We start from the raw sequence: 11,269 nt of genomic DNA, 5'->3' as shown, positions 1-11,269 counted from the left end.
ACAATGCCGGTGGTGTCTGTGGGTGGTTGCCAACCCCACCCTGCTGACAGTGCCGTGGCCACCTGCAGGAGCTCCTCGCTTGCTGCCATGTACCCGCCAACAGCACTGCTGCCACCTGTGGGAGCTCGCCGTGCCCCCCACCCCCGGCCTCTGGGGACATGTGGTATTCCCGCAGGACATCTGAGGCTGTCCCCTCCGATTTATAGCAGGCGAGAGAGAGCATTCAACCCCCTCCTCTGCCTTGTACTTCAGCAGAGGCTAAGCAGTGCCTTTGTGGAAGGGGGTTAGGCTGCAGCCCTGGGGAAGCTGTGAGCCAGCCCCCCTGCTACAGAAGGGCGCTGTGCCCAACCGGGCCCACAGCACTGAAGCAGTGACTCCAGGGCTCCATCCCTTCCCTGGTCCCAGGGTCTGACCAGGCAGGGCTGGAGCCAAGCTGCAGGCCTTGTTTACACTTGTCCCTCTCCCCCCGCGTCACTCTGCCCTCGTACACCGTGCCTGTCCCCACAGCTCTGGGCTGGGCTCTGCCGCGGGCCTTGCGCCCCCCTGCCCCAGGCCTGGCCCTAAGCCCCTCACGGGCGGACCCGCCTCGCCGCCCGGCCCCGACCCCGCGGCAGGTGCCCACTGTGACGTCACGGCCCCCGGCAGCGGGCGACCGCGGGCTAGGGGCCCGACTGCAACCTGCCATGTAAGGCAGCGGCGCTCCCCGCGCTGGCGCTCAGCTGGGAGCCGGGGCGGGGCGCGGGGCGCGGGGCGGCGGCGCCTGGCTGTCCAATGCCCGCGGCGCAGGGGCGGGCCCCCGGCGGAGCTGCAGCCGCGCCAGCTTCGTGTGGGACCACTCGCGCGGGGTCGGGGCCGCGGCGGCTGCAGGGCGCGAGCCGGGGTAGGTGCGCGCGCCGGGCTCCCTCACCATCTGCCCCCAGGAGAGCGGAGCCGCGGCGGCCTCGCTTTTAGTCGCAGCGGCCCTCAGCCCAGCCCCGGCCGCGCATCTCGCCGGCTGCCGGGCACGGGGTCATGCAGGCGGCGCGCTCAGCCGCGGGGGGAGCAGCAAAAGACGTTGGGAATACCTGAAGCCCCTGGTGCGGGTGCAGGATGTTTGCCGGCTGTAGGGCCACTTGTGGTGCTGGACTGACTCACGGATTTGGACTTGATTTGGCTTGGAAAATTTCTTTAAAAAAAAAAATGCAAGGAGAGGAGCAAAATGCTTGGGGGGGGGCACCCTTAGTTACTTGGTTGATTTCTTTTCCCCTTCCCAGTAGTTTAGAAAATGTCAGGAATTGGAATTGCTTCCGCAGGCCCCGGGGGTAGGCATTGTCATCCTCATTTCAGGGTGCCAGCGGGCTGTGATGGGCGCCCGCTGCTGTGGGATGGGGCTTCCTGGCTTTTCCAGGCCCACCTTTAATTGTCACAGGAGACCCTTTCGCATGCAAGTCCCAAAATATGAGTGTGTGTGCAGGACTTTTTTTCGCAAATTTCTGGATGCGTGCCACTTACGCAGTCTGAAGAGAAACCAGAGTTGTTAGGTTTTTGTGTTCTGCATGTTTTGGTGCTTCTGTGAGCATTGAAGATAGTTTGAATTCTTTTCCCTTCGTGCCACGATTATTATTATTAGTAGTAGTAGTAGTAAAATGGGGCAAGCTTTGGGAAAACCATAAATGGCTTGTTTTAGGGCTAGTAGATATCAAGGGGACTGCTACCAAATGCTTCCACTTGTTTATTTTTAACATTTCCATACGATCAGTTTGGTAGGCTCTTGCCAGTGGCCCACATACCTTTTGCAACAGTGTTAGGGCTTTTTTTCCTTTCAAATCCTATTCTTGTTTTTATACCTGTTTGCAGATACCAACCGTATGACTGAAGCTAGAAAACTATTTGCTTAAGTACCGTAGTAAAAGCGCATGCTCTTTCATAATCGTGTAGTGTCAGCTGCAGATCAGTTTAGAGGCAAACTAAATGGTAGAAAAGCCCCTTCAATTGTTACGTTTTAGACTTTTTTTCCATTTACAATAGTCTACATAAATGGAAATGCATGTATGGTAGTTATATGCCAGATTGTAATGTTTGCTTTGAGCTATATATTGGCTATAGTGAAGAATAATGTCCTCCAGACTTACAAAGTTCTAGCTATGCTGCATGTAGATAGATTTTTCCTGGATATGGTTTTATAAGAACCCCCAGCCCTGTCCTGAAAGAGCTGTTCTCTTAAGAGGAAGAGGCAGTTAAGGTTATTGGATTGTTGTGTGTGCGCTCTGTGCTGAGATTGATTGTACTTGATTGCATATCTAGGTATATGCTAGACTAGAGGGACAATCTTTTAGCATTTCAATTGGGTTTCTGCTTCACAGGAAAAGCTAGTACGGCTACTAGTTAAAATAATAATAAGCCAAGAAAGTTCAAGCATTTCTCTTGATTTACATACAGACATATGACAAGTCTGCTTTTTTTGCTTTGTGAAGATATAACAGAATTTGAAATCAGTTATGGTGTTTTTTGTGATGGTCCCTGTATCAAGAGCATTATTTTCTTTAGCATAATCACTAGCTGATTCTGCCTCTGTATTACTCATGCTTACTTAAGTCCATAGATTTTAATGAAATATTTAAAATCCTTCTTCTCTCTGAAAAGCCCTTCGTATGCAGCAGATTCCAGTGAAATTAAATATGCAAATCTATTTTTTGCCCCAACATCTATCTACCCCTTTCATGTGATGACTTGAGAGTCACAGTTTGGTGGGTTAGGGACAGATTGTGGACAGACATATTTTGGTGGGTTGTGAACAGATAGTTCTTAGACATCTAAAGTTTTAAAAGCAAACATTAAAACCTATGAAAGGGGAAATGATAGTATTAGTTGTATGTGAAATCTAGCAGTAGCTTGGTGTCCACTTCTCCTATTTCTTGTAAAAATTGCATGTAGTCAGGTATGGCTTCTCAACAATAAAATTACTCTTTGGACTTCAGTTTCACAAAAGGCTGTAATAGAGGGTGTGTTTGCATATGCAGACTGTGGGAGAAATCTGATAAAAAAAATAGAGATTACTGTATTACATAAAGCACATGAGATCTTTTTAGGTGCTTTTGCCAGCTAGTAGAAAATATTTATTATCTTTTGCATTATAGAGCATAATCGTCTTCATTAGGACTTCATTATATCCAAGTACTATACAAAAATGGCACCTGCCCCAAATAGCTTTCAATATAGGTACAAGACAAGAGATCTCAAATGGGTACAAGCTGACAGAGGAGTACAGAAGCTTTCATGATCAGAATGTATTTTTAGGCTAAAATCCAAGTGTCTGTACTGCCTTGTGCTCCACCTGTGATATGTGTTTGAGGTTTTATTTGGCTTGTTTTTAGTTGTCTTTTCCTTTTGTCCTAGGATTGCAGTCTGCTTCCTTTTGGGGTTGGGTATGTGATTAGGTATGGAGGGAAGTGTGGAAACTTGACACCAGACTTCCAGTTCCCTGAGAGGGATGCTGATATCCCACAATGCAGTTAGAACTATGTGAATAATTCCAGTTTAGGTTGATTCAAAGTAAAATGCATTATCTTTTGACATTTTTTTTCAATCCAGGCCAGCTTTGAAATGAAAACACTATTTCCAAATGAAAAAGTTTTGAGGGTTTTTTTTGCTTTGAAAATACCAAAACAAAATGCTTTGAATATTTCAAAAAGCTCTCCCCAGTTGTTTCTGCCCCCTCTGCAAACTAAACTTTTGATTTAAAAAAATTGCCCAGCTTTACATGTGCTGCAAAAAATTGCTGCAAAGCAATATTTCTAGTTGTTTTTGGAGACCTTGCTGACAAAGACTCCTGTATTGGGAGGATCCCTATGACCTTTGGTTTTGACTTGCAAATAAAGGACTCTCTTTATCTTAAAAAAGTTTAAATGAGAACCTGGGGGGAGAGAGTATGCATGAGTGAGTGAGCCTGCAAGATGCACTCTGACTTTTCTATCAAAAGAAAAGCAAAGCAGCAGAATGCTGTAGTCAGCCAGTAAGAGGGAACAGCCAGCTTAGCTAGTTTTGCTGTGCAGGGAGACGCATGTATTTGAATGGCTGACCTCAGAGGGACTTATAGGTGTTACATAACATACTAATAAAGATGCGGGAGAAGAGCTTTTATCTCTGGTTTCATGTCTTGGCCCAATACGATGGGACTCTGTGTTGCTAGAGGTAGTTTTTCGCAGGTAAAACTGAAGAGGCCTTTCATTCATAGAGTTTAAGGCAAAAAAGGGCTAAATCAGGATAGTCCAGCTGGTGGTCGGCAGGCCATATGTTGTTCACAGGGTTTAATTTGGGAACACCTGGGCTTCCATCTAGCAGTTGCTCCCCCATAATTCTGGCTTCTTCTGCAGCAGCCAAGATCTCCAGATTTTCCTGCCTTTACTGTCTTTTGCTTCCTGCTCTTGTCCTTGGTGCTGGGTAGCTCAGCCTGTGATGCTGGAAGGGCCTGTGGTGCAGTACAGGAAGGGAACCCATAGACTGGGAGGTTTTAGGGGGTGGGGACTGTCTATATGTGCGGCACAGTGGTGGAATGGGGGAAGGGGGAATAGCCTGTGGCATGCAACCCTTGCCTCATTGTGGCTCCCAGCTGCTTAGAAGTTGGAAAGCCCTAGGTCAAATCAGGAGCTGGCAATGTATGCTGCTTGCAGACTTAACCCCCCCTTCCCCCAGTGGTGCTTTACTTTAAACTCCATGTGCCCCATGTCAAGCCCAGCACATGTCCAGAATAGGCAGCATCTTATTTGGACTCGACTTGCCCGATGTCTATATAGATTGGGCTCTTCAGTGGGGCTTTTTTGGCACTTTTATCTAATAGTGGATTGAATCAGCTATTAAAGCACCAAAAAGCACCACTGAAGTGCATGATCTTCTATATGGACATTACAGAGCCAGGTCTAAGTAATGTACTGCTTCTGGTAAAGCTTTTTTTTTTTTTTTTAAGTGTGTTCAAGCAGCCATACAGCCCATGAGTTAGATCTAGCCTGCAGAGCCACTGGATTTTTCCTGCAGAGCCTGAGGGCTTTGCTTATGCCTGTGCCTGCACCAAGGCTAACTTGCACAGAGCTGAGCAACTTCCAGCTGAGCCCTTGTTGTCGCTGTTTCTTCTCCCCCCAGGTCTGGCTGTGGCATGGGTGCAGTTTCTGGCTAGTGGGGAGCTGCACCAGGGCTGGGCAGCTGGAAGCTGCATCCATGCTGCTTCTGCTTCTTCCTCCTCCCTTTCCTTGCACCCTTGCCTCTTGGCTGCAGTGCAGAAGATGCAACAACATGGTTGTGGTTGTAATTTCCTGCTGCCTGGCCTTGGCATAGCTCTCCACTGGCTGGAAGCTGCATCTGTGCCCCAGCTGGGGAGTGAGGAGCTGGGAGAAGCAGTAGTGGCACAGGTGCGGTTTCTTGCAGTCTAGCCCTGGTGCAGGTGCAGGGAAAGCCCCTGCTACTGACATGCCATAAAAACCACCTGTCCTGCAGGGAACAGGAGCCAGATTGTTTCAGCCCACAGCTTGAAATGGTTGCCACCTACTGGGCTATATGATGATCTAGTCTTAGGTTCTCAAGGGCATTTGGCTTCCTGAGCTGGATCTGGATTTCAGGGCTCCTTGCAGATTGGATCCAGACCTGAACCCACCTCTGTCAACAGGGTGAGTGAGTGTTGGTTGTGCTAAGCCCCAGAAGTACCTGGAGCTGCTGTGTTGGGTCAGGAAGCTGCAGGACTTAACACTGCCACCCCTCACCTTGCTGCTGACAAAATGAGTTTATGATATGGCTCTGTACCTGGGAATTTGTCAGTGGGCTCAGAGACTGTTGTGCCAGCTCAGGGAGCTGCGAGGATTAATGTGGTCCTACTTGCCCTACTGCCTAAGTCTCAGCAGCTCCAGGAGCCCTGTGGACTGAATGACACAGATCTGTGGGCTGGAATCAGCCTGCAGGCCATCTGTTTGATGCTTCTGATCTAGTCTGACCTGGTTTGTATTGCAGACTACTGGATTTCACCCATTTACCCAGCGTGAAGCCCAGTACCTTGCATTTGACTACAGCACAATTTCCAGAAATGTTGGACTAAGCATATTTCCTCTGTGATTAAAGCACCCTGCTTTGAAAGTACTATATCAAGAAATGGAGTTTCTACTTCCCTTCATAGTTGATTGTAATTGTTCGTAGTCCCTTCATTGTTCGTAGTCCCTTCATAGTTAATTGTTTTCTCCATTACAATAATTGTGCCCTATTCCTAAATTGGTTCCTTTTCATGCTTCTGTCCACTAGAGGAAATAAGTCCTTTAATACCTGGTATTTTTTCTCTCTGTGAAAGTGCTTTAAACATGGCAGTGAAGCCTCTTAAGTTGCTTTCTGTTAAGCTAGACAGTTCTTCAAATTTTTCACTGTTGAGCAGTTTCTTCCGTAATTCTGAAAGTAGTATTTTGACACATGAGGAAAATATACTAGGAAATGAAGGATTTGGGCTGTGTTAGCAGTACAGCAGATCTACAAGGGTCAGTGGAGTGCAGCCCACTAACCCTAAGGTTTAATATGGCTTGGGACCTTTTATATAGAACCAGTGGTGACTCACTTAAAAAAAAAAAAAAAAGTATTGTGAAGGAGAGCTATGAGGTTAAATAAGCAAAGACTCCTTGAAACTATTGCTATATGTGTACCTGTTTAGTTCAGTCCTCTCATTGTTGTGCTTTGAGAGAACATCTGGACTGAACAGTTAGGCATCTTTTGTGTTTCATGTTATAATAAAAGTGAATTTGAAGCCCCTTGCAAATTACAGAATATTTTGATATTCTGGGAAGCCTGAGCTGGCCTTCTTCCTGGGTGTGGACACTCTAAATATTTTGCATGTGACATGTATGGCACAGTGGATGGCAGCCCAGCAGATCTGGGAACAAACTTGTTGAGGGGGATTCATCTATGGATGTAGAATGAACATAGTGGAAAATAGTACATCATACATTCCACTGGCAGGCAGATGCCTTAGAGCAGCGCATTGCTCGTAGTTGGAGTTAAAGTTCTGATGCAGTGCAGTTGTGATGGTTGCAGTGTGTCTATTACTGTACGCTCTGGAGAGGTGGAGTGTGTATGTGTTGGATTAAGTTATGTTTACAAAGAACATCTTAGCTGTCTGTATTTATTATTTTAATAATTAATGTGGTTGGGTGTTCCTCTTTAAACAACCTGAAGAATTTTCTTTGGGGTAATATAATTTACTGATAACTGAATTTACTTGTGTACATCAGTAGTCTTGTAACATAAATTACACTGCTAGTTAGCTTTGGTTTTGGTAATAAAAATAATAACCATTTGTTGTCAGAGACAAGATTCACTGTTATCTTTCAATGCAGTTCTTTTGACTGGCACAAGAATCTGACATTCTAGTTTTTTGTGAAGTAGGAAAAGCATTGAGAAAGGTGTCATTCAGTTTTCTGACAGCAGTGGATGTGAGTTGGTGGAGGCTTAAGTAAGTTCTGTATCTTACCCTACCATGCCCTGTCCATAGTACTGGATACAAATAGATTTTCAAAGAACTCCATAGGTTTTGGCCATGCATTTTTTTCTTAAGGGCTATGAATCTGAATCCTGTGCACCACTTTGAAACATGCTTCAGGCTAAAGTTGAGTTTACAGTGAACAACATGCTGCCTACATCCCAAACCTACTGTGTTGCTGAGTGACTTCACATTATCTTGCAGACTTGAGTCCTGATTTAGAGCAATTCAGCCCAGGGCAAAGTCTTAGAAAAAAAGGACTGCATTAACTCTGATTCTTACAGAGCTCTACAAGAGGAAATGCCAGGGAAGCTTGCACTGCAATTGCTTAAAGCGACTGCCACTGAATAAGGAGAAGATTTCACTTCTCCAGCTGCTCGGCTCTTTTCTAAGTTTGAATGTTTACCCAAAGATATGGGGGGAAAAATTCCATCTGTTGAACTTTGTCACTGTTGCTTTAATTTGGCATAAATAATTACATACAGAAAACAGATGAGATTTCCCTATAAATACAATTATGTAATATTTTAAAAACAACAAGAAGACAGCAAATATTAAAGCAAAACAGAAACAATGATACACTTGAGGAAGAAAACAAATGTTTGCTGCTATTTGCAAATCAAGATCTCTCATGTGAAAATGGCATCTAGTATGTTCTTCTAAAACAGGGGTAGAAGGCCACTTAATGACTTTTAGGGACCCATCGAGGACCACAGCTGTCTGCCTCTCCTTCCAGAATTGTAATTTGTCACCATGGGTAGGTGTTGTATTCAGCTGTAGATGAGCTGGCATATTCTGAGGGGTACCTCCAACCTAAAAAGATTGAGAACCCCTGCCATATGTACAGTAGTTTTGCCACAGTTCCCTTCATTGAGTGTAGAGGCCTTGCCAGGGAAGCCTTTGTTCTTTGCTGTCCTGTGAAGCAGTGCCCTACAGTGGTTGGTTTTGTCCGTGCCAAGTCTGGCTTGGGGCTGGGGTGCCACAGGACATGCAGTAGGTAGAAGTAGTTTTTGGAAGTCCTTCTCTCTGGGAGTGCAAGGTCAGCTGTAGTTATCCTTCATCTTGTGTTCTGTAGATCCTTTTCCCTTTTAATCTTTTCCCAGGGAACATTTTAAAAATGCCTTTCTTCCCTTTAAATAGCCTGCACTGAGGACTGCTTATGTGGTTTGCAAGATTCTGATCCGGTCTCTGCCAATTGCCAGTTGGTGAATAGTTTAAAGAGAGAAGTTACTGAAAAGTTAGCAGGGCAATTAGTCAAACCTGGTTTAAGGTATACATCTCTCTGGTAATTAGATTATCTGAAATTTGAGGTTATAATAAACATACTCTAGAGCTAGTAGTGTGCTGGCCTGTTCTAATCCTTTGTCTCTACTGCCCTATTTGAGTGCATTCTATGAAGAAACACTGGCTTCTTCTGAATGAGTTCATGATGAAACAAGGCTCCTATTGTAAACTTGATATGACACTCAGTGCCTCCAGTTGAAAGCAACCTACCTAATAGTTCAGGGTTATGATCTGATGCTGGGATGGAAATTTTTTTTCCTGGGAAGCTGGAAGCAAATTGGACAAGGGATTTGGAAATGAAATGGGGATTTCTGAAAAGTTAGGTGATCTCATCTCTGAGAGATTTCTCTAATGCTTTTTGGGGATATCCAAGCTTAGAAATGGCTTGGCACTGAGGCATCAAAAATTGGGTTAAAATGCTCTTAGTGATGAGTAGGACTTCTTGGCTGGTTTTATTTGGTGTTTGGTGGGGGGGAGGGAATGAACAGTGCTTAAACTAAGACCATCAGCATTCTGTTCACTTAATATAGGAGCTGGGGTAGATTTTCACCTCATAGCCTAATCAAAGTAGGTAGGTAGGGCAGAGGTGGGCAGGATATTTTGGAAGGCAAGGAAAGGAGAAGAGACCCTAGCTCCGTGGAGATAGTAGCAGTGGGCAAAGGGGCAGCCAGGTAGAAAGCTACAGGCTTCATGTTAACTTCTCATGAGCTGCACGTGGCTGGTGGGCTGCCAGTTGGACAGCCCTGCTTTAAAGCGTAGCAGTCTAAATACGAACAAGAGGTCAGAAAGTTTTCGGATGAACACTGTTCCTTCCCCTTCCCTGCACCCCCTTCCTCTCTGCAAATATGCAAGAGAAACCCAGCTTGCTTTCTTCTTTTCTCTCTCTTAAATTATATTTGTTATAGTTTCATAGTTAATAGGGTTGGAAGGGACCTGAGCAGATCATCAAGTCCGACCCCCTGCCTCGGCAGGAAAAAGTACTGGGGTCAAACAACCCCAGCAAGGTGTTCATCCAGCCTCCTCTTAAAGACTCCCAGGGTAGGAGCCAGCACTGCTTCTCTTGGAAGTTGGTTCCAGATCCTGGCCACCCTGATGGTGAAGTAGCGCCTCCTGATGTCTAGTCTGAATCTACCCTCTGCCAGCTTGTGACCGTTATTAACCATTGTGGTCAGCTCTGTGCAAAGTGGTGGCAATATGGTGGCCTGAAGTTGCTGATGTTTAGGAGGAAGAGAGTGGGGGATGCTAACAGCCTTAAGGCTGGGTTTGAAGTTGACGTGTTTCTATATAACATCCTCCTTGAAACTGCAATGTGTGTTTTTTGGTGGTGGTGTGGGAAGGATAGCAAAGTTACCCAAATGACCATAACCTTAATTACATACTTCAGGATGTGGGTGTGGTTGTGTGTGACTAAGTCTTTATGAAGGTTTTCTTAAGTTTTATAATATTTGGCTTTGAGAAAACTTCAGCAGTGAATATGTAATAGAATCCTAGAAAGTTGGGGATGGAAGGGACCTCAGGAGGTCATCTCATCCAACGCTCTGCTCAAAGCAGGACCAGCCCAAGCCATATCATCCCAGCCATGGCTTTGTCTACTTGGGTCTTAACCTCCAAGGATGGAGAGTCTACCATCTCTCTAGGTAACCTATTACAGTGCTTGACTACCCTCATGAGAGAATTTTACCTAATATCTTGCCTGAACTTCCCTTGTTGCAACTTTAAAACCATTGCTTCTTGTTCTGTCATCTGCCACCACTGAGAACAGTCTAGTTCCATCCTCTTTGTAACCACCCTTCAGGTAGTTGAAGGCTGCTATTAAATCCTCTCTGTCTTCTCTTCTGTAGATTAAATAAGCCCAGTTTCCTCAGCCTGTCCTCAGCAGTCATGTGCCCTAGCTCCCTAATCATTTTTGTTGCTCTCCTCTAGACTCTCTCCAATTTGTCTACATCCTTTCTGTAGTGGGGGGGAAAGGGGCGGGGGGAGCAAAACTGGACACAGTACTCCAAATGTGGCCTCAACAGTGGTGAATTGAATGGAGTAATCACTTCCCTCTATCTGCTGGCTACACTTCTACCAGTGCAGCCCAGTATGCCATTAGCCTTCTTCTCAACAGGGGCACACTGTTGGCTCATATTCAGGTTATTGTCCATTGTAACCTTTTCTGCAGAGTTACTGCTTAGCCAGTCCCTGTACTGGTGCATGGGATTCATCCCTAAGTGCAGGATTTTGTACTACTCATTATTGAACTTCATGAGATTTCTTTTTGTGCAATCCTCATTTTTTCTAGGTCTCTCTGAATCCTATCTGTATCCTCCAGCAAAGCTACTACTCCTCCCCAGCTTGGAGTTACCTGCAAGCGTACTGAGGGTGCACTTCATCCCATCTCTCTCAGGTCATTGATGAAGATACTGAATAAAGCCAGTTCCAGGACTGACCCCTGGGTCACTCTACTTGATACTACTGCCAGCTAGACATTGAGCCACTGATTACTACTCTTTGAGCACAACA

At 45.6% G+C, this 11,269-nt stretch overlaps 1 protein-coding gene across 3 annotated transcripts in view; it reads left to right on the top strand.

Moving 5' to 3' along the window:
* Positions 1-828: 828 nt before the first annotated feature.
* TPPP (tubulin polymerization promoting protein) overlaps positions 829-11,269 on the top strand; it is a 113,169-nt gene continuing 102,728 nt past the window's right edge. For 2 of the 3 annotated variants that reach the window (XM_090049241.1, XM_090049243.1), the window contains exon 1: positions 829-880. The gene's annotated coding sequence lies outside the window, so the exon portion shown is untranslated. The remainder of the gene's footprint in view (positions 881-11,269) is intronic. The other variant, XM_090049242.1, reaches the window with a different exon arrangement.

This window comes from Crocodylus siamensis, chromosome 5, assembly GCF_052110815.1.
Source record: "Crocodylus siamensis isolate JL-2025a chromosome 5, ASM5211081v1, whole genome shotgun sequence".
NCBI lineage: Eukaryota > Metazoa > Chordata > Crocodylia > Crocodylidae > Crocodylus > Crocodylus siamensis.
This window is presented reverse-complemented; position numbering and strand designations above follow the sequence as displayed.